Raw genomic sequence first — 11,573 nt, forward strand, 5'->3', positions numbered from 1 at the left:
GGAGTTCCAGTGCCAGGTGTTGTCTCTTCTTTCATGTCTGTGGTGCTGCCTTTTGTTTTCCTGTGCCTCTGTACTGCTCTACTTCTGAACATCTAACAATGTTCCAGAGGATTCTCTACACTAATAATAAAATAATCATCCTAGCTTTTTTTGGCAGAGGGAACAGGTATTGTTCATGTAACTAGAATATTGCTCGAACATTTTGGCAAGGAATATTGTTCTTAGAAGTGCCTCAGTGAAAGGATCTGGTTACTGGTTTGTGTTTTAACACACAATAGAGTTTGGGTTAAATACATGAAAGGTTTTCTGGGAAGCATCTCTCCACCTTATAAACTTTCAAGTTATTTTTGTTCTATATTTTCTAATTCTTCTAGACCTTCAAGCATTACTCTCCTCAAAGCCTATTTGCATGCCAGAGGAAAAATCAGTTCCATGTTTAAGAATTGTTCAGGATTTATTTTGGTTCAGCTGATGGTGCTTTAATTGATTCTATTTGCTGTTGTTATACTTGACTGAAGTTGGCTTTTAATTTGATTGCTATATTAATCATATAATTAGTGATAGCCTGCAATTGTGGAGCATTTTCCTAATCCTCCTGCAATAATCAGGGATCTTTCCAACGTTAACAGTTGGTGGACATTAGGGTTTTTCCTCTTCTTTCTCTCAGGGATTTTTTCTCCATTTTGTTGCCTGTAAGTTCCTTGCCACAGGAGAATGCTTAGAGCAATATTACCAAGAGAAGTTACTGTAAATTAATTTCCCTAAACACATGGCTTTGGAAAGAAGGGGAAGAACAAGCATTCTCATTTCACTGGTCTATTGGCTGCTTCCTGGAGCTGGACAAGTCTGTTGCTGGCCATGGCTTGTTGGTGGGGGCTGCAATCCTGGGCAGAGTAGATGGGAGGAAATTCAGTTGGGAAAAGATGAGTAGAAGCTCTTTCTTTCTCCCTTGCACAAACCAAAGGCCAGTTCTGGAGGACTGCAAAGGATTCGTGTGACAAATTTCCTGTGAGCAACTTCTTATTTATAATAAATGCACCCAGATCTCCAAGGCTCTCCTTATGTGTCAGCTGTTCCCTGCTGTGTGTTCATGGCCCTTCACTGCATTTGTTCCCCTCTGCCCATGTCCCTCCCAGGCTTGGGAGCCCAGCAGGGACACATTGGTCCCCAGTCCCAGCAGTGCTGAGCTGAAGAGGATTCCTCCCCAGTGAGCAGGGAGTCAGGACAACAGGCCAGCAGGCTGCATGGACAAACGAGGCTGGGAAAACGTGGGCCCAGTGCTGAATGGGATGGGGACCAGGTGACAGAGGGTATGGGACAGGGCTGAGGTCCTGAATGCTTTATTCACCTCAGACTTCAGCAGCCAGATCAGCTTTCTGGAATTTCATTTCCCACAGCCCAGGAGGAGAAATATGTCCCCTTGTAAAATCCATGTCACTGAGCCTTTCTCTAGGCCATAATGAAAGGATTTGTGCAGAAGGTTTCCAGGGCAGTCAGTGCTGGGAGCTCAACTGAATGAAGAATGCACAGCATTCACTCTCTCCTCACCCAGCAAGACCCTTTGTCTCACTGTAGAACGCTGTCAATGTGGCTAAGCCCAATTCCCACTTCTCAAATCATGTTGACAGTCCCTGAGGAAAAAGTCCCTGAGGAAAAAGTGCTGGGAACCAAGGCAAGGCACAGAGGAGAAGTGAGTCCATGATGGACAGGAGCCCTGGCAACACACACTAAACCTGCACTTCCCCAAACTGCAGCCTCTGCAGCTCCCAGCACAGATCCTCCTGCACCATCAATGGCACCAGCCCTTCCTGCAGCCCTCCCTCCAGTGCCTTTTAGTGCCACCCAGCCAGAGGGACGTTTCCTGCACCTGCCATTGCCTGACAAGAGCCCTGGGCAGCAGCTGCCAGAAAGAAATGCTGAGACATCTGACTTCCCCATCTGTTGGATTTTGGTTCACTCTGCTACAGAGCTGCTCCAGGGTGATTCTTGCTCCACAGTAATACGTTGCTGCATCGCCTTGTTCTGCTGCCAGAAGCTGCAGTGTCGTCTGGGAACTGTCCCAACTTCCCTTAAAATGATCTTCAAAACCTTCTCCATAGGTATTTGCACCGTCTACGTAAATCCATTCCAGAGAGCCCTGTGGGCCCTGACGATACCAGTACATGTAGTAGTCAACCATATCACCTCCCTTCATGCTGCACTGAAAGGTGAATTCATCTCCCTCTCGCACGGTCACTCTCCTGGGCTGCTGCTCCAAGGCCACCTGGCCAGTGACTGCTGCAGAGAGCAAGAACAACCCACAGTCACTGCAAGATCCAGCAAAGGTCAGGGCAATGCTGGTGGTATATTGGACTGGCACGGGACATGTGGAAGGACAAAATCCTTCTCTTGGAAGCCAGCTGACACAGATGGGCAGAACTGGTGGCAGCTAGCAAGGCGCACAAAGAAGAGGATAACACATTTCCCTCCATCCTTTTCCCAGTCTGAGAGGAAGCATTTTCTGATTTTCCCCAAAGAAGGAAGGATTTACACCATGAGGCAATAAATCCCGTTGTCCAGTGCCAGGGCCAAGCGCTGGGCCCCGAGATCTGAGTGCAGCAGGGAGGTGCCCTGCGTGTGCCCAGGCTGCAGAGCAGGCAGCTGGCACGCAGGTGCCCAGCTCAGAGGCACCAGAGGAGCAGGGCTGCTCTCCCCGTGCTCCACAGGCATGGCTGGGCAGCTGGAGCCGGGGCACAGCTGCGGCTGCAAGCGCTCAGCACAGCTGCCCAGAGCCCTGCAGAGCCCAGGGCCACGCTCAGCTCCTGGGGCCAGCAGCCCTTGCCTGCACTTACCTACAATGGGCAAGAAGCCCACGCACAGGGCACTCCACATGGCCAGGCCCGCTCTCAGTGGCCTCTCTGCAGCTTCTCTGCGCCTGCACAACAGCTCTGCCCACACCTGCCCTGCCTGGGCCTCTGCCACTGCTCTCAGGCCCAGGCCCTGCTGGTCCCTCCCTCTGCCTGTGACAGCACTGAGGGGGAGAGGTGGGGCACCAGGAGCACAGATTGAAGCTCTTGCTGCCCTCCTGGCTGTCTCTCACTCTGCGTGGTGCAGGAACACACCATTTGTTGGGCAGGAAATGCTGTGTTGGGCTAAAGGTGACATGATTCTGAGGGGCCAGCCCTGGCCTTTTTCTCTGGCAGTCTCAGAGGCTTTTGCTGGCACTTTGGAGGTGACCAGGGGGGCTGTCAGCCTGTCCTTCCCCTGGTCCTGGCTCTGCTGGGCTGCTGCTCCCACATGGGACACCCCAGGATCTCAGCTTGGCTTGGCCAGGGCTCCCCTTATCCAAAGTGCCTCTCACCCTCCTCCCTGCACTCTGGCCCTGCACCCTACTGGCTCCCCAGTGATGACACTTCTCCAGCTGCCTCTTCCTCTCTAAGCCCTCCTGGACCCCTGCCCAGCAGCAAAGGCAGCCCAGGACTCTGCATGTGCTTTGCATGTTCCACTTAAGAAGAGACTGGAACCAGGCAGTCACCAGGCTGACTGCATGACAGAAAAACCTTAAACCCCTCTACAGAGTAGAATGTTGCGATTGGGACTCAGGAGAAGGAAAGACTCAGTGCTGGTAAAGGAGCTCTTGATGAAAGGCCAGGATCACTGGTGCTGCGTGGGGATGGCACCTGATTTCTTAGGAACAGCCGTGAAGCACTTTAAATCTGGCTCAGAGGCTGGTTTTGTTTCTCCTGCTGTCTCGCCAGTGAGTGCCCTGGGTTGGGCAGTAAGCAGGGATGGGTCTCAGCAGCACAACTTTCGCCAGCTGAACAAAGGAGTATTCCATTCTGTGATACGTGGTTCTCAGATGTAAGGCTCACGGAAAGGAGGAAATGGGACATTTGGAGTGATAGCCTTTGTCTCCCCAAGGAATCATTCTGTGAGAGAATGACCATTTTTCCTAGAAATTGCTAAAAACCTCGCTATTGATGGAGAAGTAGGGCAGAATGCCCTTATTTCTCCTGTACTGCAGATTCAGCTTTCTTTGTTTTTCAACTGTTGATGTGGAGCTTCTCTCCAAGTTTAAAAGGCTGTCAGAGCTGGACCTGTTTAGCGTAGAGAAACAGAAGCTGGTTGGGGTTGCACCTTTGAAAATGAGCCTGGCAGCAAACAGGGATAAAGTGGGAGCAAGGCATTTTCTAATTGCCCGCAATTCTACTCTAAATGAAATTGACAATAAATCAGAATCCCTGCAGTGTGCACTAAGGGCCAGGAATACCTGAGGTACACAGCGATGGCATCTGACTTCTTGGAAACAGCCTTGAGACCCATTGGCTCCAGCCGCTGGTAACTCTCACCTTCCCGACATCTAAGGCAGCCTCTGCCGGGCCCGGGATGTTTGTGTTAAAGCTCATCTGCATTTCCTGTCTCCGTGGGACGGCACAGAAATACCGGGCAGAGTCCTGAGCTTGTAGGGGCCGTAAAGAGAGAAAAGCCTCGGACCGGGAATTGTCCCGGGAAATCTTGGCGCGGCCCATCACTGCTACCCCGTACTCCTTTGTAGTACCCCTGGTGCGGCTGATATAGGACACCCACTCCAGGGTGCCCGCGGAGAACTGACGGTACCACCGAATGGCACGACTTTCGAAGGTGAATCCGGATCCGCGGCAGGAGAGGGTGACGGAGTCCCCGGGCGCTCGCTGCCCTCCGCCGGCCTCCTGCAGCCTCGGCTGTGCCCAGAGCCCTGCGGAGGGAGAGCGCAGGGATCGGGCAGGGCGCGCCCGCGGACCGAGGGCGCTGTCCCGGTGTCCCGGTGCCCCCGGCCCGGCACAGCCACAGCCGCCAGCCCACAGCCCCTGACCCTGGGTCTGTCCCGGCCTTTGCCCGTGTTCCCTGCCCTGCCTCTGCTCCTGTCCTTTCCCCAGCCTCTGCCCTTGTTCCCGTCCCTGTTCGTGTTCCTGCTCCTGTCGCTGTCGCTGTCCCTCGTTCCCCGGGCCGGGCTCGCTGCCCTCCCCGCCCGGCTCTCACCTGCCGGCCACAAGGCCAAGGCCAAGGCCAGCAGCCCCGGCCCCGGCCCGGCCACCATCGCTGCGGGCGCCGCGGCAGCCGCACAGGAGCCGAGCGGAGCCGCGCTCGGGCCGCTCCCGCCCGGCCCCGCCCGGCCCCGCCCGGCCGGGGCAGCGCCGCCGCCTCTGCCCGCCCCGACACACCCGGCCCGGGCCCCGGGGCCGCGGCCCCGCCGGGCGGGACAGGCAGCGCCGGCCGCGCCCGGGCCGCGCACGCAAAGCAGCGTGAGCGCTTGGACAGCGCCTTGTGCCGAAGGGACCCGCGGGCAACGCGCCCAGAAATTCGCCCTCTGTGTTCCACAGAAGGTCACTGGCATCCGGGGCTGCCGTGGGCAAAATGCTGCCCGCAGCTGAAGGAGGGGATGGCTCCTCTCTCCTCGGCACTGCTGAAACCACGCTCGGCTACTGGGGACACATCCTGACTCCCCAGTTTGTCATGTCAGTTGTTTTTCACCTGAGCAGGGACACAAGGATGCTGAGCATACAGTCAAGAAAGGAATATATTCTTTTATACTTTAGCTAAGCACACGACTCTGCTCTCACCTAGTCCATGGCAAATCCTGCTGCAGAGAAATGCAGGTCAGATGTGACCAGTGATTCTTGCTCACATGATCCCTGAGCGCTTGTCCTGTGCTGGATCCTTACACCCTGGTGTCATGCAGGTGGTGCAGACGAGTGGTCACTAGTGCAGGAATGTTCATTCTTTGAATCTCAGGCCTCACACAAGTGCTGCAATTTCACCAGAATTCTGACTGATTCCCTTAGTGGACATAGTTCAGTGTCTTGATTCGTTGAAGGTTAAATCATCTACTGATTTTCTCTTGTTTTGGGGCATTCTGACCTGGGAAGAGCTGCCTGGAGGTGAGTGATCAGGATAAACCAGCCCTATGGTCAGAGCTCACAGTCTCAGGAACTGCTCTTTCTTCTGCAATATTCTTCTGCAAGCAGGAGAATATTGCAGTTACCCCTTTCACAGGTTTTGTCACTGAGGACTTCCAGAAATAATTGTGCAACAGGAGTGTTGCACAACCCTGTGTCCCCTTGAGGCTGCAAGTTTCAAACCTGAAAGGAAACCAGGAAAACCTGCAAATGATACAAAGGAAATTTGGGCTGGGGAAACAAGAGGAAGCAGAGGAATGAGGAGAGCTATTCTGCATGGGTTTGTTTCCTGTATTTCTGTTCTTTCCCGTTTCTGTGGCGTGTGTTCTATCAGAACCTCGGGTCTTGGGTGTGTTGTTGTTCCGTAAGGCTGCAGACACATTTACAGGCTGCCAAGCTCCCTCATAAGGACACTGTGTGGTCATCAGACCTGATGCTGTTCTTTCTGGAGAACCAGAATGGGCATAAGCAAAGGGGAGCAGAAGATGAACCAGCACTGTGGCTCCACTGTGGCAGTGGGACGTCAGGAATTAATTCTAGATGTTGTTTGGTTTCTGCATGTTGGTTTTGCCATGACTTCTCAACTCTCTTTCTGTCAAAACACACATTTTCTAACTCCACCCTTTTGTTCCTCTCCCCCACAGCACTGAGGGGGACTGAGTGAGCAGCTGTGTGGGGCTGAGCTGCGTGATGGGGACAGGGGCAGGAGGTGCCCACAGCCTTGTCCTTGAATGTCCTCAAGAATGGAACTTACAGACTCTCAGGTATTTCAGCTCAGTGTCAGATCCCTCTCAACATTTTCTTCTCCACGCAAAATGTACCCAGATCTCCCAGGCTCTCCTTATAAGTCAGCTGTTCCCTGCTGTGTGTTCATGGCCCTTCACTGCATTTGTTCCCCTCTGCCCATGTCCTTCCCAGGCTTGGGAGCCCAGCAGGGACACATTGGTCCCTGGTCCCAGCAGTGCTGAGCTGAAGAGGATTCCTCCCCAGTGAGCAGGGAGTCAGGACAACGGGCCAGGAGGCTGCATGGACAAACGAGGCTGGGAAAACGTGGGCCCAGTGCTGAATGGGATGGGGACCAGGTGACAGAGGATATGGGACAGGGCTGAGGTCCTGAATGCTTTATTCACCTCAGGCTTCAGCAGCCAGATCAGCCTACAGGAATTTCATTTCCCACAGCCCAGGAGGAGAGGCCAGGAGGAGGAATATGTACCCTTGCACAATGCATGTCACTGAACCATGGCGAAAATGACAGGATTTGTGCAGAAGGTTTCCAGTGAAGTCAGTGCTGGGAGCTCAACTGAATGAAGACTGCACAACATCCACTCTCTCCTCACCCAGCAAAACCCTTTGTCTCATTGTATTCTGTCAATGACAGAATTCATTGAATTCTGTCAATGTAGCTAAGCCCAATTCCCACTTCTCAAACCATGTTGACTGTCCCTGAGGAAAAAGCGCTGGGAACCAAGGCAAGGCACAGAGGGGAAATGAGGCCATGCTGGACAGGAGCCCTGGCAAGGTGCACTAACCCTGCACTTCCCCAAACTGCAGCCTCTGCAGCTCCCAGCACAGATCCTCCTGCACCATCAATGGTACCAGCCATTCCTGCAGCCCTCCCTCCAGTGCCTTTTAGTGCCCTCAAACCAGAGGGACATTTCCTGCACCTGCCATTGCCTGAGAACAGCCCTGGGCAGCAGCTGCCAGAAAGAAATGCTGAGAGATCTGTCTTCCCCATCTGCTGGTTTTTGGTTCACTCTGCTGCAGAGCTGCTCCAGGGTGGTTCTGCTCCACAGTAATACGTTGCTGCATCTCCTTGTTCTGCTGCCAGGATCTGCAGTGTGAAGCTGTTCTCGTAGCTTTCCACTCTTGCTTTAAAACGATTTTTGAAAGTGTCTCCATAGTGATTAACCTCCCTGAAAATCCATTCCAGAGAGCCCCGTGCGCCCAGACGGTACCAGTACATGTAGTAGTTGCTCATACGATCTCCCTTCATGCTGCACTCAAATGTGAATTCATCTCCCTCTCGCACGGTCACTTCCCTGGGCTGCTGCTCCAAGGCCACCTGGCCAGTGACTGCTGCAGAGAGCAAGAACAAGCCACAGTCACTGCAAGATTCAGCAAATGTCAGGGCAATGCAGTTGGGGCTTTGGACTGGCACTGGACCTGTGGGAGGACAAAATCCTCCTCTTGGAAGCCAGCTGACACAGATGGGCAGAACTGGTGGCAGCTAGCAAGGCTCACTAGGAAGGAGCCACCTCATTTTCCTCCTTCCTTTTCCCGGTCTGTCAGGAACCTTTTTCTGCTTTTCCCCAAAGAAAGAGGAAGGAATTGCACCATGGGAGGACAAATTCCTTTGTCCTTGCCAAGAGAGGATGGTGAGGCACCCACAGTCTTCTCTCTGAAGCTGCTCTGGGTGAGCAGAGCAAAGCCAAAGGGCTGTCACTGTCGCAGGCAGTGGGGCTGTGCCCTGTGCTGCCATGGCCCAGCTGCTCTGTGCCAGAGGGGCCGCAGTGCCCCAGGAGCAGTGTCCAGTGCCAGGGCCAAGCGCTGGGCCCCAAGATCTGAGTGCAGCAGGGAGGTGCCCTGCGTGTGCCCAGGCTGCAGAGCAGGCAGCTGGCACGCAGGTGCCCAGCTCAGAGGCACCAGAGGAGCAGGGCTGCTCTCCCCGTGCTCCACAGGCATGGCTGGGCAGCTGGAGCCGGGGCACAGCTGCGGCTGCAAGCGCTCAGCACAGCTGCCCAGAGCCCTGCAGAGCCCAGGGCCACGCTCAGCTCCTGGGGCCAGCAGCCCTTGCCTGCACTTACCTACAATGGGCAAGAAGCCCACGCACAGGGCACTCCACATGGCCAGGCCCGCTCTCAGTGGCCTCTCTGCAGCTTCTCTGCACCTGCACAACAGCTCTGCCCACACCTGCCCTGCCTGGGCCTCTGCCACTGCTCTCAGGCCCAGGCCCTGCTGGTCCCTCCCTCTGCCTGTGACAGCACTGAGGGGGAGAGGTGGGGCACCAGGAGCACAGCTTGAAGCTCTTGCTGCCCTCCTGGCTGTCTCTCACGTGGCCCCCATCTTTTTGTGAAACCCTCTCCATATTCCTACTTTGTGTGATCCTGTGAAAGAGCCTCAGGCTTGATTTGGAGTGGCTCAGTGGGAACACTAAATTGGGAAATTCCATTCCGAGACCACAACAGCCTCATTTGGTGTCCAATGTGGGGTCATGAAGGGTTGAGATAAGAACAGATCTGCCCAGAGTGGGCTGCAGACCAATCTGACCTCAGCATTAGTTGTATCACGTACGGTTCCACTTCTGCCAATTCTGCTGGGGCTGGTCCTGTGGCTGTGGGACCTGACCCTGTGTATGTTCCCGTATGAGCTCCGGATGATGATATTGTGCAGGGCTGTGGGGACTGAGAAGGGGCCTGGGGAGAGGACAGGAACACTCAGCCTCTGGAGGTGGCTCCTGTCAAGTGTTAGAGAAAGATATTGACTCAAGGATGATCTAGTAGAGGTCCCAGGCAGTTGAAATTCCATGGCCAGAGACTCTATTCATCACCAATGTAAAACTGTGTTTGCACAATGCCTATTAGAGGTGCCCACTCAATAAGTGCTGATGTGTCTCTACTCCAGACATGTCGCAAGGCAAAATGGCTGAGAGCCAAGGAGAGGTGCAGAAAAGAAATGAGACCGTGCAGGACAGCAGCCCTGGCAACGTGCACTAACCCTGCATTTCCCCAAACTGCAGCCTCTGCAGCTCCCAGCACAGATATTCCTGCACCATCACTGGCACCAGCCCTTCCAGCAGCCTTCCCTCCAGTGCCGTTTAGTGCCACCCAGCCAGAGGGAGGTTTTCTGCACCTGCCATTGCCTGACAAGAGCCCTGGGCAGCAGCTGCCAGAAAGAAACGCTGTGAGATCTGTCTTCCCCATCTGGTGGTTTTTGGTTCACTCTGCTGCGGACCTGCTCCAGGGTGGTGCTGCTCCACAGTAATACGTTGCTGCATCGCCTGGCTCTGCTGCCAGAAGCTGCAGTGTGGTCCGGGAACTGTCCCAACTTCCCTTAAAGTGATCTTCAAAACCTTCTCCATAGATATCTGCACCATCTCGGTAAATCCATTCCAGAGATCCCCGTGGGCCCTGACGGTACCAGTACATGTAGTAGTTGTTCATATGATCTCCCTTCATGCTGCACTGAAAGGTGAATTCATCGCCCTCTTGCACGGTCACTTCCCTGGGCTGCTGCTCCAAGGCCACCTGGCCAGTGACTGCTGCAGAGAGCAAGAACGAGCCACAGTCAGTGCAAGATGCAACAAAGGACAGGGCAATGCTGGTGGGGCTTTGGACTGGCACTGGACCTGTGGCAGGACAAATCCTCCTCTTGGAAGCCAGCTGACATAGATGGGCAGAGCTGGTGGCAGCTGGCAAGGCTCACAAGGAAGGAGACAACACATTTCCCTACATTGTTTCCCCAGTCCGACAGGAAGAATTTTTTCATTTTCCCTAAAGAAGCAGGAAGGATTCACACAATGGGGCAATAAATCCCTTTGTCCTTGCCAAGAGAGGATGGTGAGGCACCCACTGTCCTGTCCCTGAAGCTGCTCTGGGTGAGCAGAGCAAAGCCAAAGGGCTGTCGCTATCGCAGGCAGTGGGGCTGTGCCCTGTGCTGCCATGGCCCAGCTGCTCTGTGCCACAGGGGCCGCAGTGCCCCAGGAGCAGTGTCCAGTGCCAGGGCCAAGCGCTGGGCCCCGAGATCTGAGTGCAGCAGGGAGGTGCCCTGCGTGTGCCCAGGCTGCAGAGCAGGCAGCTGGCACGCAGGTGCCCAGCTCAGAGGCACCAGAGGAGCAGGGCTGCTCTCCCCGTGCTCCACAGGCATGGCTGGGCAGCTGGAGCCGGGGCACAGCTGCGGCTGCAAGCGCTCAGCACAGCTGCCCAGAGCCCTGCAGAGCCCAGGGCCACGCTCAGCTCCTGGGGCCAGCAGCCCTTGCCTGCACTTACCTACAATGGGCAAGAAGCCCACGCACAGGGCACTCCACATGGCCAGGCCCGCTCTCAGTGGCCTCTCTGCAGCTTCTCTGCGCCTGCACAACAGCTCTGCCCACACCTGCCCTGCCTGGGCCTCTGCCACTGCTCTCAGGCCCAGGCCCTGCTGGTCCCTCCCTCTGCCTGTGACAGCACTGAGGGGGAGAGGTGGGGCACCAGGAGCACAGCTTGAAGCTCTTGCTGCCCTCCTGGATGTGTCTCAACCTGCGTAGCCCCCATCTTTCTGTGAAGCCCTCTCCATATTCACCCTTTGTGTGATCCTGTGAAAGAGCCTCAGGCTTGATTTGGAGTGGCTCAGTGGGAACACTAAATTGGGAAATTCTATTCCTAAACTACAACAGCCTCACTTGGCATCCAGTGTGGGGCATGAACGTTTGAGATAAGAACTAAGATAAGATCTGCCCAGAGTGGGCTGCAGACCAATCTGACGTCAGCATTAGCTGTATCAGGTATAGAGCCACTGGTGCCAATTCTGCTGGGGCTGTTCCTGTGGCTGTGGGACCTAACCCTGTGGATGTTCTCATATGAGCCTCCCATGATGATATTGTGCAGGGCTGTGGGCACTGGGAAGGGCCCTGGGGAGAGGACAAGGTGGCTCCTGTCAAGTGTTAGGGAAAGATATTGTCCC

The sequence above is a fragment of the Zonotrichia albicollis genome, chromosome 23 (genome assembly GCF_047830755.1).
Source record: "Zonotrichia albicollis isolate bZonAlb1 chromosome 23, bZonAlb1.hap1, whole genome shotgun sequence".
Classification (NCBI taxonomy): domain Eukaryota; kingdom Metazoa; phylum Chordata; class Aves; order Passeriformes; family Passerellidae; genus Zonotrichia; species Zonotrichia albicollis.